Consider the following 24470-nt stretch of genomic DNA (forward strand, 5'->3'; position numbering starts at 1 on the left):
ATTTTAAGTAAAATTTTTTCGGCGTGGTACTGTAACTTGGATTATAAAAGTTTATAGTGTGTGTTAATTCGTCCAGTCGCGGGGAGACGCGATCGCGATGAAGTGCGTCAACGGGAATTCCCGTTACGATTATAAGAATCGACACCACGAGCAGGGCGATCCCCTTATTTCTTCTGGGATAATAGGGGTGTTTGTTTTTGAATACAACTGTAATCTACAGTTATATAATATGTATATATTTACACCATCTTACAATACTTGTTGCGTAGACAGGAATTGTTTGACTTCGTCGTGTTGGAAAGTACAGTAGTTGATTGACCCGAAGGTATGAAGAGACGATTTGAAGATCAGTAGTCTTGTCTGCCCGATGAGTGAAAGAACAGTAGACTTGACTGCCCGAGGAATGATAGAACAGTAGACTTGACTGCCCGATGAGTGAAAGAACAGTATACTTGACTGTTCCATGAGTGAAAGAACAGTAGACTTGACTGCTCGATGAGTGAAAGAATAGTAACAGACCCGTTTCGTACTATTTAGGAGAAAAGCTCGGTGTGGGTGTACCCTTTTTGAACTAAGAACGCGGATTCGTTGTTCACACTTTTCGGTAGAAAAGTGAGGGTAACGATCCGCGATGCCTATTGGGGTTATAGCCAATGTTAATAAACAAAATACGAGGAGAAAGTCTCCTGCAGATGTGGCTCATGGGTGTCCTTGTTCCTGGGAAAAACCAGCTATTTCGCTGAGCATATCCGCTTTCTCCGTAATTAGTAAGAGTGTGCAATAAACCGAAGGACTGTTTAAAGGACCATCCATAAACCGAAAATACTTATATGAATAGAAGTTAAGCTAAAAAGATTCGGTTTATGGTGGTTCCTTGGGTTTATTGCGGGTTAGTGTAACGAGGTGTAGGCCTTGGAGGCCAGACCGTGAAGGACGTCGCACGGACCATCTCGCGCATCGTAACAGTGTGTTTGATTCTAGTTGAATCTAATGCTTCAATCTAAGGGGTATTGCCTTTTTAGTCTGCGGATCTGATCCGCCGTGTCGAATAATTGGGTAACTCATGGGTTTTGGTGGTTGTTAACTCTTATACTCTGTTTCTGAACTTGGTTATTTCTTCTTTGACTGTGGGTATGTTAAGGTCGCGATGTATTGTTTCGTTGGTAACATACCAAGGTGCATCTATTAAGGATCTTAGAGTTTTTGATCTGAATCGTTGGAGAATTTCTATGTTGGAGTTGCTCGCTGTTCCCCATAGTTGGATCCCATAAGTCCAAACAGGTTTTAATATGGCTTTGTATAGCATTATTTTACTCTGCACGTTTAAGTTGTGCGTCTGCCAATGAGCCAGTAGAATTTTTTTAGTTTTGTTTTCAGTTCTTTCGATTCATCTACGATGTGGCGTTTCCGTGTCATTCTTCTGTCTAGAATCATGCCCAGATATCTGACTGAATCTTTATTTGGTATTGGAATATTATTTATGATCACCTGTGGGCACGATTGTTTTCGCAGTATGAAAGTTATATGACTGGATTTATTTTCATTTATTTTGAAGCGCTATTTGTGGAACCATCCTTCCATAGAGTTGAGGCCTCGCTGGAGAGTTGAGGAGGCAATTGTCGGGTCTGAGTGGGATGCTAATAAAGGTGTGTCATCAGCAAGTGTCGCTGTGGTTATCTCTGTTAAGGTTGGTAAGTTGGCAGTGTAAGATGGTGACCCGCGGTGCAGCGGCTCGGCTCTCGCGTCTAACCGCCCCCCGCGGGAGGGTAAGAGCGACAGTGCGCGCATCGACGCCCTCGAGAAGAGGCTCGATGAGATCGGCCCCACTATAGTAAGGGCCATCGAGGAGCGACTCGGGGGCCGACGACCACGCATCCCCGAATCCCGAAGCAAGGTGGATCACTCTACCACGCTCCGAACCACCCAAATATCGGGGCTCCCGAGGGAGCAAGAGGAGAGTGAATAGAGGGTGGTAGAGGCCAGAAGAAAGAAGAGGAAGAAGAGGAAACAAGAGAAGACATGTAGTCTGCTAGTGTTTTACGGGCATCCTTACCTCGATGTGGACATCATACAGGACCCGGGTCCCCTAGGACCAGTCGGGGTTGGGATACGCTCAACCAACGCGCAAGGTACCCAGTAGTCTTGCTACCTTGAGCAGTTAAGTCTGGCAGGTGCTTTCACTCGCCTCAGGTCAGACGGGGCTGCTTCTAAGCCCTACCATCTCTCCAGGACGGCACGTCTCACCCGCCGGCGTAACCGTTCCGAAGTCGCGAGGGGGACACTCGGACTGGCCGATGTACGGCCACGTCACTGCTGGCTCGACGACCTGCTAGCCGAGCATTCAGCAGACCAAGATGGGACTTCACGCAAGCGGGGACCTGCGGTGCTTTGTACCCAGGGAATTATCCCGGCGGTCCCATCCTTCGTATCAAGATCGTGGGTGCGCTACTACCCAAAATCGCGTAGAGAGAGCACGGCCGCACTTAAGCGCACGCATACTCCCGGCGATCTTCCCTGTGGTATACATAGAGGACTCACGTAAGCAGGACGCTCGTCTCGACGGTCCTCCCTGACTGCGGGAACGTGGGTTTGCCAGCCCCCATAGGCTTACGCCCTCCCTGCGTTGACAAGAGAAGACAGTCGCTGCCGTTGGAGAAGAAGCGAAGAAAGGGGCGACCGTGGCCACACCGGCAAGGACTGCAGGCGCGCCGAGACTGAGCGCCGCCGCGGCCACAACGAGGAGTGAACCGACGCGGGCATCGAAGACGGATACGCTCCCCCGCACACTGCGAACATCCGCGGTGACCTTAACGCTGAGCGAGGGAGCAAAGATGTCGTACGCCGACGTGCTCGCAACGGCCAGACAGAGGATCCTGTTGACGGAGATCGGCGTGGAGTCCATCGAGATGAAGAAGGCCATGACGGGCGCCATAGTCATCAGGGTCCCTGGAGACAAGGACAGAGGAAAGGCGTCGCTGCTCGCGACGCGTCTGGCCGGGGTGCTAGACCCGACCGAGGTAAGAGTCGCGGCTCCAATCAGAACGGCGGAGTTAAAAGTGATCGGAATAGACATCTCGGTCAGCAAGAAGGAACTGCGGCAAACACTGGCCGCGGCGGCAGGATGCGGCAGCGCGGAGATGCAGATCGGGGAGATCGGCGCCCCCAGAGGCGGCCTCGGGTCTGCGTGGATCAGGTGCCCGGTGGCCGTAGCCCGAAAACTGGCCCGGGAAGGAAAAGTGGCACTGGGCTGGTCCAGGGCCTGGATGCCCATATGTCGCAGCGAGATCCCGGATGGCATGACAGACAATATGGATTTCGCCGAGGCCGCTCGACATCACAAACGCCTTCAACACCATCCCTTGGGCTAGGCTAGTGGAGGCCCTGCGTTACTACGAGGTACCGGCGTACCTCGTACTCGAAACGGTGAGACGCCAGATGAGATACCTGGGCCTCACCATCGACAGCCAATGGACATTCGAGCCACATTACAAGCTCCTGGTGCCAAAGGTGACTGCCGCAGCCAACGCATTATGCGGCCTATTACCGAACATCGGCGGGGCGGGAGTGGGCGTTCGCCGACTCTACGAGGGAGTGGTCCGGTCCCGAGTCCTCTACGGGACTCCCGTATGGACCGAAGACCTGATGGCGAGCCGCGATATATCGGGTGCCTTTGACAACGTCTGGTGGCCTAACGTACTGCACGAGCTAAAAAGAAGAGGATGCCCCGACAACATCTACAATCTGACAAGGAACTACTTCTCAAACAGGACCGTGCGGATCGCAGGCAAAAATGGAGTTATCACCAGGCCCGTGACTAAGGGGTGCCCGCAGGGCTCGGTATTGGGTCCAAGCTTTTGGAACCTGATATTCGACGACCTGCTGGACGAACTTAGAAGGCACACACCCGATTGCGAGCCGATCGCATACGTGGACGACATAATTATCCTGGTAGCAGGTAACGCCAGGGTAGAATTACAAAAAGCAGGACAGGAAGCAGTCACGCGTGTCTCCGACTGGTGCTCCAAGAAAAAGCTCGAGCTATCGGCAAATAAAACCGAGATGCTCCTGATAAAAGGGAGACTGGACGCCGAGAGGCCTCCAATAATCAAAATTGGGGACAAGAGTATTCGAGTGAAGCAAGCAATCAAGTACCTTGGCGTCCACTTTGAGAACGGCTTCAGAATAAACAGACACATAGAGGAAACAACTCACAAGGCAAGAAACCTACTCAGCAGTCTCGCGAGAGTGGCCAAGGCGAAGTGGGGACTCGGGCAAGCGGCCATGCGTACTCTGTACAAAGGACTGTTTGAACCGATAATCACGTACGCTGCGGCTGGCTGGAGCGACCTGCTGAAGGTCAACACAAAGGCAAAACTCATACGAACGCAGAGAATGGCGCTCCTGCAGGTAACAAAGGCCTACAGGACGACATCCACGGACGCACTCCAAATAATTGCAAGAGCCATGCCCATCGACCTCCTCATCGAGGTAAGGGCAAAAACATACAGGCTGAAGAAGAACCCCACCGAAGGCAATAGCACTGGAACAATTTACCGCGAAGCCGTTCAGAAGTGGCAGGCCCGCTGGCACACCACGTCGAAAGGTAGGACAACGTTCGAATACTTTAGGACCCCACAGGAAAGGTTAGCAAACCGCTGGATGAACCCGGACCACTATATGACACAGTTCATAAGTGGTCACGGCGACTTCAAGAGCAAATTGAAGTCTTTCCAGCTGAGCGAAGAGGACACGTGTGACTGCGGCATGGAAGAAACCCCGCAACACATACTAGAAACATGCAGTCTCTACGAGGAAGATCGTCGGAGGCTGCGGGACTCCATTCAAGACCTAGAACTTCCCTGGCCAAGGGAGAAGCGGGAGCTCGTCACAAAAGACGTGTATCCCCACTTCCTGTGGTTTAGGCGACGTATTAATTCAATAACTTCCAGTGATAAGAAAGATTAAATAGGAGGATATATCTGGAAGGGAAAGTACAAGTATTTCATTATTTCGGCGGCAATAGTGGAGGAATACGATTTGAAGACATTAGTTAGGTGGTTTGCAAACAAGTTGGCTTTTTGTATAGGGCTACGCGTCCATCCACCTTGCGGACAGCGAATTGGAGGGATTATTTGCGGAGGACAAGTGAGTTTTCTGGATGCCTTCCATAGTGAGTAGTTGGAGTCAGTTGTGGGAGACAGATTACCAAGATATTTTTGGAAACAGTCATTTTTGTAGTTTTTAATGATTTTGGTTAGTTTTCTTGTTGCGTTATTTAGCTTACGCTTGTCTTTAGGCGTTTTATGACTTTGCCATACTCTTCTAAGTCTACGTTCTTCTGCGATTTTTATTATTATGTAATGGGGATATTCGTGTTTATTGACAAAACACTTAGTAGGGGTGGAAGAACGGATCGCGTTTATTATGCTGGTGTTTAAAATTCCGTGGTTGCTTCTATATCTTCGTTTGTTTTTAGAGATATTGAGGTTGATATTGAATGATTGAATACTTTCCTAAAGAGCTACCAGTTTGTAAGTTGGTTATGAATAAAACCATTAAGTTGGTTTTCGATAATTGTTGAATTAATTGTTACTAAGACGGGTGAATGATCTGAAGAAAGTTCCACAGAAGAGTTGATTTGGATGTATCTTGGCGAAATGTTTTTAGTTATGAAAAAGTCTAATAAGTCAGGTAGTTTGTTAGTGTCAGTGGGCCAGTAAGTGAGTTTGTTTGTACTGAGGTAGTTAAGTCTGTCGGTGTTTATGGATTTCCAAAAGCTTTTGCCTCTTACTGTGACAAGTCTGCTACCCCATTGCGTATGTTTAGCGTTATAGTCTCCTCCAGCTATCAATCTATTGCCCAGGTCTTGGAGGATTTTATCGAAGTTTTCTATGGAAAATACTGCTGATGTGGTGATTGGACCATGTCAGTCTTCTATCGTTACGTTTGTGGCTTGGAGGTAGTCCTTCTGGAATGATGGAAGCTCATAGTGTTTTATGCTGGTCTTGATGATAATTCTGGTGCCGCCGTGGTCCTTTCCACTGGGATGTTGGGTATGGTAAAAGTTACAACCATTTATTTTCAGATAATTTTTATTGGTGAAGTGAGTTTCAAATATGAGCATTATGTCAATTTCTTGTTGTTTTAGGAAGAGTTCTAGTTCGTATTTATGCTGAGCTAGACCGTTAGCATTCCAAAGAGCTATGCGTTTTATTTTACGTCGGAGCGTGTTAATTTGTCCACGATGATTGTAAGTAATGATAGCAGGTTATTAATTTGCTCTGTTTGTTTCACGATTAATTTTTCAAGTCTATTGAAGTTATCCGTGTCTTGTGAACTGAGAACACTAATTTATGGTTGAGCACTATGGATTTTCGGTCTGCTTTGATTTCCTTGAACTTCCTGTGCGTAAGAGATTGAAGGAGTAGTGAATTTTTGTGGATTAAGTGCTTGGTTGGTTAGGTCCTTAACTCTGGGTTTGGGGTACTTATTTTTATTAAGCTGTGCAACCTTTATAGTTCGCAGGATGCTCTGCTTGACAGAGAATGTACTCCGCAGGAGTTTCTGGAGATTTCGTGCACTGATCTATAGGATGAATATCTGCACATTTAACGCAACGGTGATTGTGGTTGCAATGTTTTTGCGTGTGGCCGTACCTTTGGCACCGTTTACATTGAACTATCTCTTCTTTTATAGAAGGTGGTTCAATTTTTACTACCGAATTCATTAAACGATTGATATTATAGGACTCTTTGTTATTTGGTTTTTGCTTTAAGTCGATAAAGAATAAGGATAGCGAGTTTTTTTGTGATTCTATGTCTTATATTGCTAATGTTGGTTACTTCATGGCCATGATTTAAGAGTTCAAGTTTCAGTTTATCTAAGTTAGCTGAATGGTAGATGTTGTGTAGTACCACACGAAAAGGTCTTTCTTGTTTCAGTTGATATGTGTGGAAGTTTGCGTTTAGAGTTTTTAGTAACTTTGTTATTTTTCTGTAGGAGTCTGGATTGGCTGGCAGGATTTTAACCTGATTGTTTTTAATTTTTAGTATGTAATCCTCTTTGTTAATATCTTTCTCGATGGACTTTATCATTGTTTGAGTGTCGATAACATTATCAAGATTGGTGGGGGAGAAGGATTTTTTTTGTGTGTGTTGAATTGTTGATGTCCATAGAATTGTCTGTAGATTCTAATATTGCGAATCTTTTGTGAGTGGTAATGTGTCTTGTTGTCGGTTCGTTTTGACTAGTGTTTACATTTTTTTTTTTTTTGACTGAATCAAGCTTGCGTTTTTTGATGCTGTTGGTGTGATTTGGAAGGTGGGTGATATTATCCTTTTGCCACGGAGGAGGTAGAACGGTGCGGTTGTAGTTTTGTTCGTGAGGGCCTGATCTGGTTGCTTGGGCCATCTTCGAGCTAGTTAATTCAAATTGAAATAACTAGTCAAGAGGCTATGATTTGAATTAAAGATTTGAAGTGTCGAATTTTCCACGAGTAAGTTTAGAAAATACTTGGTTTGTTTCTGTTTCAACTCACTTTTGACGGAGAGTCGTCACTTATTGTGAACTTCACTGGTCATTAGACACACGTGTGCACGCTTCAGCAGTTAAAAGAAAGCTGATTCTAAAGGTGAAGAATAAAAAGTTTAGTGACGACGCTGTGTCGGAGGAAAGTTAGTGATGGGTGTGTCTAGTACATGGGACCATCGGATTTGTTGATGACAATTTTGATTAGAAAAGTGAGGACAGTAGACATTGCTTGTGAGTGGATAATAAGAAGGTTGGTGGACTAGGAAGGGTCTTAGCCGCCTGCGATAGAAAGTTGCTGGTGGGAAGCATCGTACATGTGAAAAACTAACTTCCCGTGTCTTCTCGTAGTAAACAATAAACTTTAGAAAACGCTTTAGTAAAAAGATATTTGTTCGGTCTGAAGGACTTTAGTTAGAAAATTCATGAGATTTATGGTCGGTCCTTAAGACTATTGAGGATACGCAATAAGTATGTGTGGACATCTGGATGCCATCTTGCCCGCGGTGAGTGGCCTGGTTTGGGTAGAGAGTCGGCCGACGTAACAGATAGAATCATATTAGGTATAACCATCCCCAGTTATTAGAGGTGAAAGAAGTTAAATAGATAATTATTAAATTTATTGTTTATTAGTTAGGATATATGTACAAGGCTCAAAAGCGTAAGCGTAAAGAGAATAGTGGCTTGAGTCTGAACCTTCTGAAAACCTTGATTTTGAAAATGATCTTGATCTTGAAGTTCGGGGTCAAATTTTTTAATTATTTCAACGTATTCTACTCATTATGAGGTACAAAAGTTTGAAAGAAACTATAGATCGCTAATAATCCCATCTCCTGGAAAAAATGAGAAAATTTTAATGATTCTTAAACTGGTTTTATTCACAATATATGTACATTCTGCAGTAAGATGGAAGAAATGTAGCATCTGTTGATATAAGTTGATATCCCAAATCTATCATTATATATTATATATATTATATATATATTGTGTTACGCCACGAGGCTTAGTATAGATCGTATTTCTAACCGTCGTTCGCGGTCCTTCAGCGTCGCAGGCAAATCGTCTTATCTGTCCGACGAAAATATACAATGCATCGACAAGCGCATAGTTGTTGCCAAGCAGCGAGTTGCAAAAACGTCGATTTCGGTCCGTTATTTTATTCTAACAAAGAAGGTGGCCTACGTGATTATCGGCACGAGCGGTGGCGTGATCTGAGCATAGTGGGGTTGTCTCCTCGAGAAGACAAAAAATTGACCTAAGGGCAATCAGTCTTATTTGAAGATTCAAACGACATACATCGAGAGGTCTGACGATTGAAATTAAAGTCGTTTAGTCTTACGAGTTCCTTGAGAGATATCGTAAAATCGGGTCGAATTTCTATAACGCATCACTAAATAATTTGTGACGCTTTTATTATTATACAATTTATTGTTGAATATACAAGCTATATTAACCTGTTAATACAGTGTTAAATTCATTGAACCACTTCTGCTATCTTAACCGAAACAAGGGGAACGACTAATTCGCGACGTCGATTATACGAATCGTAGCGAGAATTTACGCCTCTCGCTGACGCGTTTTCCTCACGACCGCGTCTCTCCGCGAACGGTCGAAACATATTGCATAACTTCTTTTCTTTGTTCCTTCGTTTTCTTTACATGTATTTCTTTCTCTTTCCTTTTTCTCACTATTTAAAAAAGTACCTGACAATGAACGTGAGTGTTATGGGTCCTATATAAAAGCTTTACTGATCTAGGAAGCTAGATTGAGTATGATTAGTTTGGAGAATAAATTCTTTTAAAACTGCTCGCTTTAAGAATGGAAGAATGATTTTTCGTACGAAAATCCCTTTTGAATGCACTCTTTTCTAAATTTATACTACTTGTATTGTATTTTTTAATAATCTCGTGTTTATATTGATTTATTTGTATATTTGGAGCGTTATAGTTAAATGACGATAACATTAGTAAATATAAATAGAACTAATTAAGGGTTGTTGCAAAATGCTAATCATTATTGTTAATGTTCACGTATTGATCGTATAATAATTAGTTGTTGCTATTTATTAAACAAGTCAAACTCGTTAACCATTTGCATAACGCATTGTCAATGCATTTACGTAATTTATCTATATAACAACGTACTTTATAACATATAAATGTTGTTGTAGTTTTCACTAATTGATAACGATTTTGTAATATTTTTAACACCATATATTACCTGGCTTTGAAGCAACTTAAACAGATTAGATTTTGATACATTTTTTATCGAAGAAAGCAAGTTTGTAAAATAAATATTTATTCAAATAGTTTTTTAGATACTTGTTTCTGAGAGAAAGTATGCAAATGTCAAGGCAAAGAAACTAAAATACAGTATCCGTTTATTAGGAATTATAAAAAGATTTGTTTATTTTCCTGGAACTGAATGATTCTTGTTTGGGAACAGTAGTAGATTATGTAATAGATCACTTGAATTTCTGGTATATTTTCTTCCAAAAATGTCGGTAATTAAAGTTAACGAACATCAGTTTTAAATGTGAATTCTCTATTTGTTACTATATTTCCATTTCAAAAGACCTATGTATAAATCTCTATATAGATAGATTTCGATACATTAAGCATAACCAGCAATCGATAATACGTATATGAGTTTAATTCAGGATATATTGTTGATTTGTAAGTTTAATCGGACAAATATTCCATTTCTGTCGTACATTAGTTTTTCATAGAATCTCGATATCTCAAAATGATTTTGCCTCTTTTATTTGTTCCGTGTTAATAGATATAATAACATATGTTACACGATTTAACACAATGATATTTTCAACAAGTCATTAACGTTCACACCAATTCTTTTCGGTTGGTAAACATAAATGAAAATAAGAGCGTTCAATAATTGCAATAAGCGCGATTTACTCCGTTAGATCGTAAAAATGGAATAGGAAGGTGGCGTAACATTATTTTTTGATAAATGAAAGGAAGCGAAATGCCTTGTTATGTAAATGTAAAGGAAAAGTAGCAGCTGATTTGGATGTTTGACTGATATAAAAGAAGATCTCGCGAGTTGGAAAAGATTGGGAAACGCTATGATGGAGAATGATGAATCATTCTGTATAGATATCACGCGCAACAAACCGCCGAGTCCAGTCTCAGTTTTAATCATTGTTCAGTTCAAATTAACTCAGTCAATTAAACACGCTGTCTGGTAGCGACAGCTCGCAGCCATCCGCTGCTCTGAACAATATAGCTTACGTATGGTAATTCGAAATAGCATCTCCGTGAGCACCATATGTCAACGACATGGAATTAATTATCACCATGGATTCCCTACTGTACTTTACCCCTCGTTTCGTTCGTCCCTTCGATTCGCACAACGATGTTACTCTGTACTATATTTGTCACGTTTTGTTTAATGCTGACTAATATCGACTCAGTATCAGAGCCATCGGTATTACGGTATCCTTCGAAATATTTGATACCTTGTAGGTAGCTAAATACGGTTTTATTATAATGCAAACTGATGCAGTGGCATGTTCTGTAGATGTTCCATATACCAACAATATAGTCTTGTGCATTCATAAATGAATAATGACGATTAGTATTTGTCAAGCAAATTGTGATTATAATTGCCATCTAGAGATTATATTTGATGAATTGAAATTGTAATATCTTAAATATTTCTATTCGAGGGTTTAGTATTTAATTTACATCGAATTCAATTCCTGCTAGAGACGTGGAAGATTTTCTATGTTGTATCAATAGGTATATGTATAATTATCAATTAACCGTTGTCTAAACTTGTTACCAAATGTTAAAATTCAATGGTTGGTTAATCACTTTTGATTGAAAGGTATCCAAAAAACATTGTCATTAAGTGTATTCTAAATCAAGCAACAAGATACATGATTGACAGTGCCTTCAAAATACCATCATTCGATACCCTTTCGCTCGATTAAATCGAAACGCAAGAGAGCGAATCGTTTTACAAAGAATATACAATGTAAATATTGTTCAATTATTCTGACCTGAAAACGCGCATATGCTTTCCATTTAACAAATATCGAAAAGCATCTATCGACGCTAAATTTCACGATATAAAATATAATATAATGTATCATGTACATTGATAATAATTCCACACATGACAGAGAATTCTATCATAGAGTGAATTATAAAATCTATAACGATGCAGCGTTTCATCGTAACTATTACGAGATGCCATTTTTAGTAGTAGTTACATACAGTTAGTAGTTGCAATTACACGTGTATGCCGTGAATGTTTTAAGTACCAGTAACAGTATAGTATACCGTTCATTGTTCTCCCCGTGTTATTTTTGACGATCGGTTTTAACGTTATAATTTCTCTCTATACGACAAACATTCATTATAAACATAAATTTATGTTTTTTCCCTTTCGTCCAACTTTTCATATGTTTATATTAGTATTTCCTTATTTACGTACAATTTAATTAAAAGCAATGTATAATTTGATATTCCATGATATTTCCCCGGATAATTTGATATTTCATACTTATTATTTAATACTTCTATATACTATTTATCATATTTTTCCTTCCTCTGCTGACTAATAAAAGATCTGTAAATAGTGACTGTAATACTGAATCTACGACAGTGAATGTAATACTTGTAATACTGTTACTATCACTATTAGCTACTAGCAGTTTAGTTTAGCCTTTGACTAAGAAATGGAAGCTTATTTATAAAATTTGCATGATAGTGCAGAAGGTTCGATGATTTTTTACTTATCTAATTTTTCGTAAGTATCTTAATACATATGGAGGGAAATATATGTACATATTCGAATTAGAATATGATTCTGTATCATCGAAATTCACTAGGAGAAGTTGAAACAGGAAATTAAAAATCTATTCAGAAGCCAAGATCCATATTTAAAAACTCTAGATTGCATATACATTTCGAATATGGTAAAATTAATTTGAACGGATAAATGAGAGATAAATTATGTATTACACAGAAAGAAAAAATACCGATGATTATGCAACACGTTATATTAATTGGTATAATTGACTAATAAAATTAAAAGAGGGGAATAAATACATACGTACTTATTGATATCATTTATCTCCAGATAAAACTTATTGTACAAGAATCTAATGAAACATAAATAACAGATGTATATTTTAATATAATCGAAAATTGGTGATATTCTTTGATAAATTATGTCGATTCGTACGACAAATATGCTTCTTGATATTTCGTTGTAATGTACAATATGTACATTCAAATCAACGAATATTTTTGCACATATCGAAACGAATATTTTTTCATACAGACACAGCATCACTACATAGCTGGTAGTAGAACTTAAATTACAGTAATAATTCATTGTTATTGCCAATCCTGAAAATATACTGTAAACCGTAGTTATGTGTACTATACTCGCAAAGATCACTTGTACTTGCTTTTGCACCACCCTATTTATTGTTTGGGCATCCCCCTAAATTTGTTCACGAGAGTCGATTTATTGGCATAGAGCACAATATAAGGGTTCGTAATATTAATGGAAAAAGTTTCCAGTGCAATATGATAACAAAAACGACACTTTCGCGATTCCGTTTCCATGCCATCCTTTAATGGACCTAAAATGAAGTTCTATGCATCAGAAACAGGCGTTTCCAACTCTCCTACGTAATTATAATAAATTTCTGCGAGGAGACTCGTTAGCGAAGTTTCTGTGCCCTATATATTGTTTTATGCTTACCGAGTAATAATTACATATTGTATGTTTTTGCCCATTAATTCGTAAAGAACTTTTTCTTGGTAAAGATTATGCTATGCAAAAATTCATCTATTTAATATGCTCACTCCGGACCCAAATTTTTATTACCTACAATGCCAATAAACATTACATGTACGTCATAGGATGTTATAAAAGGCGATGCATTTAATTCTCAAAAAACTGCTCCATTTATTTTAGATTTATTTCTCCATAAACCTTTAATTTCAACCCGAGCATCTATATCCTCTCTATAACGTTTATTTATAAAAAAAAGCGCGTTGCACGGTCGTTTCAATAGCGATATTTTTTATCGCAACATAAATATGTGTACCGCTTCACGGATACTTATTTTACTTCAATTTAAATATATACTTCCTCCCTCTTGCGCTCATTCACGTGTGTCTCATAACACATTCTGAAATACATACGCTCGTTTAATCCGTAAGGTTTACAAATTATTATAAATATGTATATATGATGATTCTATCAACTCAATTAAGCTACTTCTTCTAAACAAGATCAGGAAAAAATCACTGTTATTTGTGAATAATCATTGAAAAATCAATATTTTACGAGATACATATTTCATTCCTTATGTGAAGACTCACATGTTCAAATGTTTGATTAACTTTTAAACATTTCTTCACATTTTCCATTAATTTTCCATTTCCCAATAATTGATTGATATTCCACAATGCTATAACCAGGTTATATGAAATTCAGAAGCAAGTTGAAAAAAAAAATGAGCAAATGATTCTTGAAATTAGGGATAGTTTGCTGGCGTAGCCGGAACATTTCAACGAGTCTGTCTGTAAATTTTACACGCGAAATTAAATGACTTTTTTTTATTTAGTAATTCAGAAAATCGCGAAGTAGCGCCTATATGGCTGTGGTGAAGTGAGTTTCCGAGTTAAGAGTAAAGGTCGGTTGGTTGGCTGGCGTTTATAATGAACTCTTGAGGATCGGCTTGACTACTATTTAAGTGTAGATACAAACGTGGGTTTCCGCTTTTACGAGAATGTACGTCATACGTTTGTAGATGTATAAAAGTGTGTGTTGAATAATAATATTCAGTGTAGGTATATATTTATGTATTTGTGCGTGCGTGTAGAAAGATAAAAATATGGTATTAAAGTTAATTATTTTAACGTTAGCGAGTTTCAGTTTCATTTCAGTCAATGGTTTTAATTTTGTTAAAATTTTATTTTAAACAAAAGGGGAATATTTTATGTGATGTAGAAAAGCGAATTATATACATTTTTCGGTTTTGATTTACTTTTAATGAAATGGTGATGGTTTTTATAATCATGAAGGTTCTTTATATATAGAATATATCTAAAGAGATATTAAATTCTCGCATAATGAATCAGACAAAGCATTCAGAAATTTCTTAAGAGCCAATTGTAGGACGTAGTTTTCCACTCAATTAACTTTATTCGCAATTTATGAGGTTCTTGATCTTCACTAGAAAGTTCTGCTTCTGTGTATTAGTACATACCAATTTTCTCTTGAATCATTAATAACTTCCACGTTTTTGTTATAACTGCATCAAAAGCAAGTTAAATAGTTTTGATTAAGGTCATAAATTCGACTAAACTTCTTCATTTAATATCTTATTTGAATCCTTCATCTTTCTATAAACGTTTCGGAGCAGACACGATGTAGAATTTGCAGTAAAATCATGTATATATAATAATTTAATTTTGAAAAAAATAATAGGAAATATTTGTGAGACTTATCGTTAAAAGATACTCCTTACTTATTACAATTACTCATTCTTACTTGCATATTCATTAAACCATTTACAGATTACATATTTTTATTATTATACGTATAACGAACTTCAGACAATTTTGAGTTCCAATGTTTTTAATGATAAGTTTCCAAAATCCGGAATAGACATCTACCTAACCCTAATTTACCTGGTCAAGACTTCGGCTCAGAATGATACACTTTGACTCGTTCACGTAGTTCATTGTTGCTTTGAAACATTTGCGTACTACCGAAATATTCCATGACCAATTACAAATTTATTTTTCACAAATATTCGATTGGATGGTTCAAATGGCTAACGTTAATCAATTCCAGTTCCTCCTTCGAAACAGAACTGGTATTTTTCCAAACTTAGAATTTCGATATTTAGTAGAAATTCGTGATAAATCCTCATCCAACCCTACCAAATACTGAAATGTATCCACTGTTAAAAATGTTACAAACTTTTCGGGGGATCTAATAATTTCTTTACGGTTCCTAATACGGTTCTAAATATTTCCTAAAGTATATAATATATTTAATAATAATTTAAATAAATGGATTTAATAACTTACTATCTAATTTAAATGTTAATAATACAGAAATACACGTAGAATTGTTTAACGGAAGCCGTTACATAAATACTTTCATCGTATCTCAACATTCCAAGGACGTATCTTCGTTTAGGAAATGGCATACATACCTACTGGAAATATTCATGGTCTCGTACCCGTCCCATTTTGCTGTGCAAAGTGCCATTCTTTCGTTTCATGTGTGGCTCCCTTTTCAGCGTGGCACGCCGCTTTATCTTTCAATGATATGCCTTGAAACTCTTTTGTCCTGAGTGAACGAATGTGCTCAGTAGCTCATAGAGGGAACTAAAAACTTAGTTGCTGCATCGCAGCGTGTTTCGGTAAAGAAAAAAGAAAGGGGCGAGATTAAAGCGATTTTGTTGGTCATTTTGCATGCCGGCTTCACAAAGCTTCGCGGTCGTCGATACCAACATTGTTGCCGTATATCTCTGCCACGATTCAAAGCGTCATCTACGTCGTAAAATTTCTCCATCAAATTTTTCCGTTCACTCCGTTTTATATTCCACCTTTCTATTTGTCCCGCGTCTACAATTTTACTGAAAGAAAATAAAATCGTTTTCCTGTTGTGTTATACCATAAATTCATTAGAAAACGTAAAAATCTTGTACGTTATTGTATTTCTTAGAGACATTTCGTGTATTTGCATTATAAAAATAGTATGTAGAATATGTAACGAGTACGGTTTGGTTTAGCTGTATCTTTTCGTGTATATAAAAATTATGTTTGTTCAAAGGTATGAATTCAAACTCAACAGAAATTTAAATAATTTAACCGGTTGAAAGTGTATCAGAATGGGAATTTCTAATGAAATGCACCGTGTGACACGATCTTTCCAGAAAGAGAGATGTGGTAATCGTGACATCGATTTATTCGCTTTAATTACACTGTGACCAAAAGTTGGCGTCGACGTGACGGGTAGAAAGTGAGGGGTCAACTTAGGTTTCAGAACCGAGCAGAACTTCCGGTTGAACTGGGAACTTTACGTTTCAGGAAGCGCCACTGAATCGTGGGCTGGTTGAAATTATCGATTCGGTATAATTGCAACGCTCGATAATTGGCTGTGTCAGCAGAATCACAGTGCACGGTAAACTAGTTACACGAGGCAGAAGTAATAACTTCATTAACGCATCAACGCGTTGCACTTTCATGCTTCGTGCGGTCGCGAATCTGTTTTAAAATGTTCCACTTAAAATTGTTAGGTTATAGCTATCGTTCTACTATGACGTAACAGCATTATCATTTTATGAAATTATAACTTCTATTGAATCTTTTGTATACTATATTCAGTTAGTACGTAATCATTGGCAATCGTTTTCTATGTAAAGAGTAAGATTTTTGCAAAGTACAATACTACATATGATACTGATTTATATACCTATGCATTTTTTTATTCATATAAATGAAAAAGATTTTCTTCTACGAGCAAGAATTCTAGATCAAGATATTCAACGGTAAACAGAAACTGAAAATTATTCAAATAGGAGTAGAGTATATAAGAAGGGAAAGCAGGGAATTTTATTACAGTTTCTTAAGTTGGAAAGTGCGAACAGCTCCGCTCCTTTGGGAGCCGTATTTACGAAGTTTAAAATAAGATGAATAATACAAAGGTACCGTACAATGGTAGCTGTACATATATTTCCGTTTTGTATTCCTAAACTGACTTTTGAAACATGATAAACCTCTTTTGGCAGGTGGTTGTTAAGAGGAGCCCGCGCGAATTGCGCGTATTCCATCTACGTCGCGGTATTCGAATCTTACCCTCACTTTCACCCAATTCACAGTAATCCATGGAAACCGAATAATGCCAGCGACTGGTAGCTCGGTTTCAAAACATACAGAAATATAGCGAACGTAGGTACATACATATTTTCGCGTTACATGCGATGTACAGCGGTGCGGTTGGAAAAGCAATGGCACGGAAGCCAAACAAAAATGCCCCGAGTTTTACCTAGCGTTACGTTACTTCTGTTCATTATATTTGCTTTAATATGATTCTTCGAAAAATCAATATATCGGTTACAAAGTTTACACTCGAAATAACAGAATCAAAATATCTAAAATATCGTATCGCTTGACAGTATTACATTAATTCTGAAATTTTTATTTTGGGAGGAAGAAGTGGTCGGTTAAAAAGGAGATTATACGTGGAATGGCTAAATATGGAAATTCTCTCTTTTAGCTGAAAAAATCTCCTTTTATTTGAACAATTTGATACTTAAGTTATCTGACGAAATATCACAGTACGTTTTCGATGTATATCTACGTTGGTGCATAAATAGTTTCAAAAATAAAAATAAAAAATTGATAGAAACATATTACGAATTGAATAGAAGTGAAATGATTTAAAATGTATTTATCATATAGGTATAATGAATATAACAATCATTACGCGCTCCGCGTCTGACTAGTTGCTGGCTCCTACTACTTGAATATATAGTCATCATGAAAACAACGTGATCAAATGTCATTTTTGTCGCTGAATTTTATATCGGTACTCAAGGTAAAACAGAAGTCGCACAGGAAAGTTTTCTACGAAGGCCTACTACGCAATTTACGAGCTTGTAAAAACATTAATAAAACCACCCTTTCCTATCTTTTCGCGTATTTTATCCTTCCGGGCATTCTGTCACCGTTTCGTTCTTTGAAATACGCATCCGGTGTACACGGTTCTTGTACGTTTGATACTCTCATGTACATCCGTTCTTCGGTATAAATCAACCCAACCACCGAGCAGATCGTGAGTTTCTAGTCAAAGTATTCGCGTAGTAAGTACGTATAGAGTACACGAGGGTGTGTAGCTTTGAAGTGTGTTAGATCAGGCCGACGCACGCTATGTCGTAACAGAGCTAGCAATGGAACCCAGTATTCGTTGATCTACGAGCAGCCGGAAACGAGAGGATGCACGGTTAGAGCCACCGATAGAAAAAATCGGAAGCGCGCGCAGTCCTGGCGAGATACGGCGATGAAAACGTACAAGTAAAACGTAGAAAAGGTTGGCGTGTGTTGCTGTAGCTGCCTGTGCTCGCGGAATTTCTAGAGGGAAGGATGAAATAGTCTTGCTGTTGCTGCAAGCAGTAAAAATGTTAACGAAATGGGATGGTGAAGTCGCTTTCAAGACGCGAGGTGCAGATAGTTGCATTTGATCCATCGTATAATACAAACGCGATATAAACACTTTATAAGGTTGATAAGATTACCCAGGAATATAGATTTGAAATATTTTGACACTGTAAAAAAGAAGAAGGAGGAAAGATAGAAGAGTGATAGAAAGAAAGAAGAATAAATCAGGGGAACGCGTCTATGTAGGCAATATAGTGATTCTTTCAGAGTTACATTAAGGTGATTTAGAGTTTAGCAAGAAAAATAATTGCAGAGAATATTAACAAAAAATCTGTAAGCCTTAATTTTGATATTAGCGTAAAGATAAATTTATCGATGGATAAAAACACGTAATTTGATTAATCGATCAGTATTAAATTTACAGTAACGATGGCCATTATGTATGGAATACGAGTTTCTAAAATATGGATGTTTACAAGAAAGCAATATACATGCACATAAAGGGTATAGTCGCACCGTGGAAAAATATGACAGAAAGGATATGACATAATATTGGAACTGTAATTATTATCGGTGAAAAACGTTGCTTCTTCCGATAGTTCTCTGATATAAGAAACTTTAATCTCTTATTAAGGATTCATGCGAATCCGCCTTCAAGAATAATAACTTTTATAGTTGCAAAATTTGGAGATTTTTTTATTTTCCTATACTTGTTATTGTATGTACCACGCGTACGTTTTGATCTATGTTTCTTTAACCTTTTCTTTCCGCATTCTTCGTCTTTCATACTCAGATTCTGTTATCAGGCAATGAACAATCTTTGTAAGTTTCGAGTGAGGGTTTCGCTCCTTCATCTGGAATATCTCGTCTTCTTGCATCACCGCTTTGAACCAACGGAGCATTTGAATAATGTTTATACGACACTGATTGCTCATAGAGATACCCATGGTAGATTCTTGGAAATTCAAACTTTCTGATTTATTACCGGCCAAACTTTCTTTCGAAATTAAAGTTTGCTTGTATGCTTATTTATAGTTGAAATCAGCAAAAAAAGCATTTCGGAACATCTCTGGCCGGTGGTTCAAAATTTATATAATTATTCTCTTTAGTTTGTTTGCTAGTGTTTGATGCTGGCAAGTGGATATCTCGATACTAAAAAAATGTTCATGTAGTATCATAATTAATCATAAAGCTTCAATAAGATATTTTTAATTCGCAGAATAAATAAATACGCTCTATGTCGACGAAGAACGTAGAAAAAATAATGTTAGAATAACTTAATGTTTAGAATAAAAACATTTAGTCGGAAAAATTGGATATTTCACATATTTCATTCAAAAAGTAAACAAGAAAAAAAGGTTTCTATGTATATCCTTCTCTAACTAATATTTCTGCTTATTATCTAAAATAATGGAGACAGTCGATACGAATAGAGTTGCTATAACACACTGCACACTTACAGCATTTGGGGGGGGACTTAGTAATTGTAGAAGTTTTGGAACTGGATCGCATATTTTATAAGAATTTTTCTTTCGTTGCAGTTAGGTATGCCGCATCTTCTTTCTTACTAAGTTGGTGAAAGGGGAGTTAATGGAAAGGGACGATGGATTCTATCGAACGTAAGCATTGGCGGGTGCGCCACTAAATCATAATACGATTCTAAAGGGGCGGTTCAGCTCTGAATGCTGGTTATTCAGACAAAAGAGAGAAAGAGAGAGAGAGAGTAAAAAACGAAAAAGAGTCATCCTATTTTTTATGCTTTTTAGTCTACTCTTTAGTTTTGATGCAGCCTTTGGTATTATTAAATACTTTATTTCGTATCATAATTATTTAAGTATATAAATTAAGTATACACGTTGTTAAAGAAAGCCTGTAATCGGCCTTTAACATGTTCGTAATTGTTTTCGAAGTTGAAATTTTTACATCAAAACATTGACAAGAACCATTAATATGTAAATCATAGTGAAAGAATAGCAATGTCAAAAGATTTTAGATCTTCTTAAAAATTGTTAGAGATTAATCAACAACCGCGTTCACAATAATGTGTGTAATTAAATTTGACAAAATGTTAAATGTACTGCGATCAAAATCATTGCATACATTTACAACATTCGTAGACAGGAGCGTATACCTAATTACCCCGGAAAGATTAACACGCGAAATTAATTGAATTTAAAATTAACATGTATGTTTATTTATCTATTTATATACGAGATTGACCACGTGGGAATAAAGTCCGTAGATGAAACAGAGAGTATTCTATTTTCTCTTAACAAAAATTTGATGTTTAAGATACGCCTTGTGGCTTTTGCCAAGTTATAAGACGATCGATCATAAACATTTTAATGCATTTGTCAATGTTAATGCGCCGCAACATTGATAAATGATGATGAGGGCTGTTTTCTTCTCTTGACAGCATTTAAAGTATGAGAGTTCGAACGTGTTGATGAGGTTCCAATTTCTACTGACTTAAGTGAACCATTCGTTATGGGAGGTTTAAAATAGGGAATATTTTATAACAGTATTATAATAGTTATTTAAAAGAAACTTCTTGTTGTCTCTTATCTTTTTCGTAGCAAGTATGTAAAAGTGAAAATGCAATAATTTTGATAGAATTTAGCATTTCAAGAAGTCCACTTACATACATAGGTTGTAATCAATCAATGAGCAGTAATAATGCGGATTACTGCGGTCACGTTATCTGACATTACTAACTGTAAACGTTGCGTAAAACTTTAACCAATCGATAATACATATTTACGTACCCCTATGTATGTAGGTATAAAAATATTTTTTCAAGGAAGAACGCAGCAATATCGTGGGAAGGGTAGAAGTTAATGGAGTTTGAAGAGGCGAGCTGCACTGCACATGCGAATGAAAGTAATAAAGTAACAGACATCGAGATTAGGCATGAATAAGAAGTTTCATGGTATAAGAAAGTTTCCTGGCTTTATCCACCAAGTAATCGCTTAAATTCAAACTGCGTTTCCAAGGCAGTAGATTTTACAGCGCACAGCTGCTTCATTGTCTTCCGTCCACAGTTTTCAGCTTCCTTCTTTCGGAGAGGAGTACAAAAATACGGTCACGGCCTGCACTTCATAATGCAAAGTGACGTTACATATAAGTATAATCGATGCCGCGATGAGTATCTCGCGGATGCTGCTGGCTTTCGAGGTCAATTACAAGTCGTTCTTTACCAACTGCCACCGATACAATCTTATTCCTCATTTGCATCGTGTCTCCTGATTAACATGATTTTTCGAACTAACTCTGCGACCAACATTTTTAGATTGTCTATTTTATCTTATTTATGGTGTTCTTTGTTTAACTTTCCAAACACTTTTATAAATGCAAAAAAATGATTCGCGTGCCGGAAAATGTGAAAACGATGACGTGAAAATAATGATAATGAAAGATCGTTCAACTGTTCGACAAATCGAGACAATTGTTGCACAAGTTTAACCTGTCAATTCGTTACATGCGTTGTTATTATCCTGTTTCCGTCAATAATTTTATCGATTACGGTGGTTCAATTTTTTAATGGATCGGTTCATTTCTGTTAAAATAAATGATGTTATAGGAGTTTTTTATTTATTTAGAAATATTAGAAATTAAGGTTTCTAATGATTTCTATCCTACATGATAAGTTTATTGATCGATAGATCTATTTACAATGGATTAAACAGGAAATGATGGTTAATTAAATACAGTAATGTGCTATAACTAAGCAACTAAATAGTTAATTCACAATTCACAACTCACAACAACTCGGCAATTCAATTCTCGACTCCTCACCACTCGACTGTCAACTCACAATTATCTCAACTCGACTCTCACCATTCGATTCTCAACTCACAACTCCCCCACTCGACTCTTCAGGTGATGACCATTCTGTAAACGGCACTTATGCCTTCTCGCAATATTGTTTATGGTTCATCCGATATTTCTTAGGCCATTTATCCACGATACTACAATATCATCACTTATATACGCAAAGATGAAATGTGACCTAATTAAAACTGATTATCATCCATCAATTTTAATTTTATAATTAAGGATACGCCTAATTAAGAAGTAGTTCAATTAATAAATTAAAATTGAAACAACTTTTAAATTAAATAAAGGAACGTTATAGCATAAAAACACGTTGACTCGCAGCCTGGAAGTTCAATTTTTTTGTTGGAAGATTATATTATGGACTGCAGTGTCCGTCATTAATGGAATTGCTCGGTATCCATGGTTATGTACGCCGTAATTTCGAAACTTTTGAATTTATTAAATCATCCGCCACGCAGAACAAACTTTGCATTTACACAGACCGAGTGCGACAATCATTAACCTTCGTACAGGGACCTGTCCGCGTTTGACGGTGGTTAATCACCTATAAAAAAGATGTCTTAGACTATATGCTAATTGTTCCGTAATTAGTTAACGAGAGGGAAGATTACCAAATGTAACGTGGCAGTGTAATTTCTCGAACGTGTCGACTGTGCGAACTAATAGAATTTTGATGAGAATAAGTAATGCGCTTGGAAACAAAACGGTTTAAATTGCTCGTTGTCAGACGCTAACGCATTTCGTTAATTAACTAACGATAATTATTGTAAGCAATTAACGCGAACCATTTTCGTTACATCGCTCATCGACGTGCAGTCGTAGAACAATAATAGTATTTTTTAAATTATTATTATATTTTTCATTCATGATATGTATATTTTGATTACTGACCAATGTAATTATTAATTTTGTTTTTACGTAGGCCGATTGTTTTGCACTTGGAATGAACTGAATTGCTTCGTTAAATTCATTGATTTAATTACACATTTAAGTGAGTTCTGTTTGATGGTCTTTATCCGTTCTTTCTCTGCTTTGATTATTTAAGAGCATCTTGGCAGAAAAGTATGGACAAAAATTCTCAAACTACCAAAGGTAAGATACGATAGTAGCAAAATTTATTTTTCTTGTAATTGCATTGTTCACAGTTTTTGGGCATTTCGTATCGAAAGAAAGTCGAGCCGTTTAATCCCGAGACGGAGAAGGAGGAACGAAAAACAGACCGAGCATACGTTTTATTCTCGTTTTCTCTTTTCCTTCCTTTATACACTTTCAAGATCCTCAGTGCCATCTCACTTATTTATTCTCCCCATTCTTCTATTTTTTCTTTGATATATGACTTGAAATTTTCTCAATTCAATAAAGTAATTGATCGAAAACGTAGTACCAGAAGAATTAGGGACGGGCCGATCCTTCAGCTTCGTCGATTTCACGATAAAATTATTGTCATAGGGTCAATTCGATTTCATGACGATTTGCACGAAATACGGATTTCAATTCAATTCAATTATTCAAGAGAAGCTTAATGTCAATTGCCCAACATTGATCAACAATTGCCCATATTGTTGTCGCTATATGTATATCTATGTGTCCGCAACAATGGTAAACATATAAAATCTAAAATCTACAGTTTTGGCGAAATCTAACATAGAATTACTCTTGTCAAGAATACAATTTGCTTTTTCTAATCCAATACTATAATCTTCGGCACGAGCATAAGTTGACGTTATAAAGGTAAGGGATTAATCTTAACAACTCTGATTTTGTATCAGATTCATTATTAATAGGTGAAATTGCTTAGACGTTTAATCTTTGAGAAAGAACGTCCGCATATTAGACGGTGTTGATAACGCAGGTGCCACGTCAGTTTGAGCGTGGAGTCCCTTACTTATTTATATGTGCTCAGTTAGTTCGAAAGGACCTTTTTGACCTTACCTCGCTTCA

General features: G+C 37.7%; 1 long non-coding RNA gene across 2 annotated transcripts; it reads right to left on the reverse strand.

The window, feature by feature from the left end:
* Window positions 1-15333: 15333 nt before the first annotated feature.
* Window positions 15334-16919, reverse strand: LOC132913802 (uncharacterized). 2 transcript variants are annotated; one of them, XR_009659461.1, is made up of 2 exons: window positions 15743-16919; window positions 15334-15460 (listed from the first exon to the last, which is right to left on the reverse strand). It is a non-coding gene; the product is annotated as an uncharacterized LOC132913802 (long non-coding RNA). The 2 variants fall into 2 exon arrangements; XR_009659462.1 differs by having other exon boundaries at window positions 15334-15559.
* Window positions 16920-24470: the final 7551 nt, after the last annotated feature.

The sequence above is a fragment of the Bombus pascuorum genome, chromosome 13 (assembly GCF_905332965.1).
Source record: "Bombus pascuorum chromosome 13, iyBomPasc1.1, whole genome shotgun sequence".
Classification (NCBI taxonomy): domain Eukaryota; kingdom Metazoa; phylum Arthropoda; class Insecta; order Hymenoptera; family Apidae; genus Bombus; species Bombus pascuorum.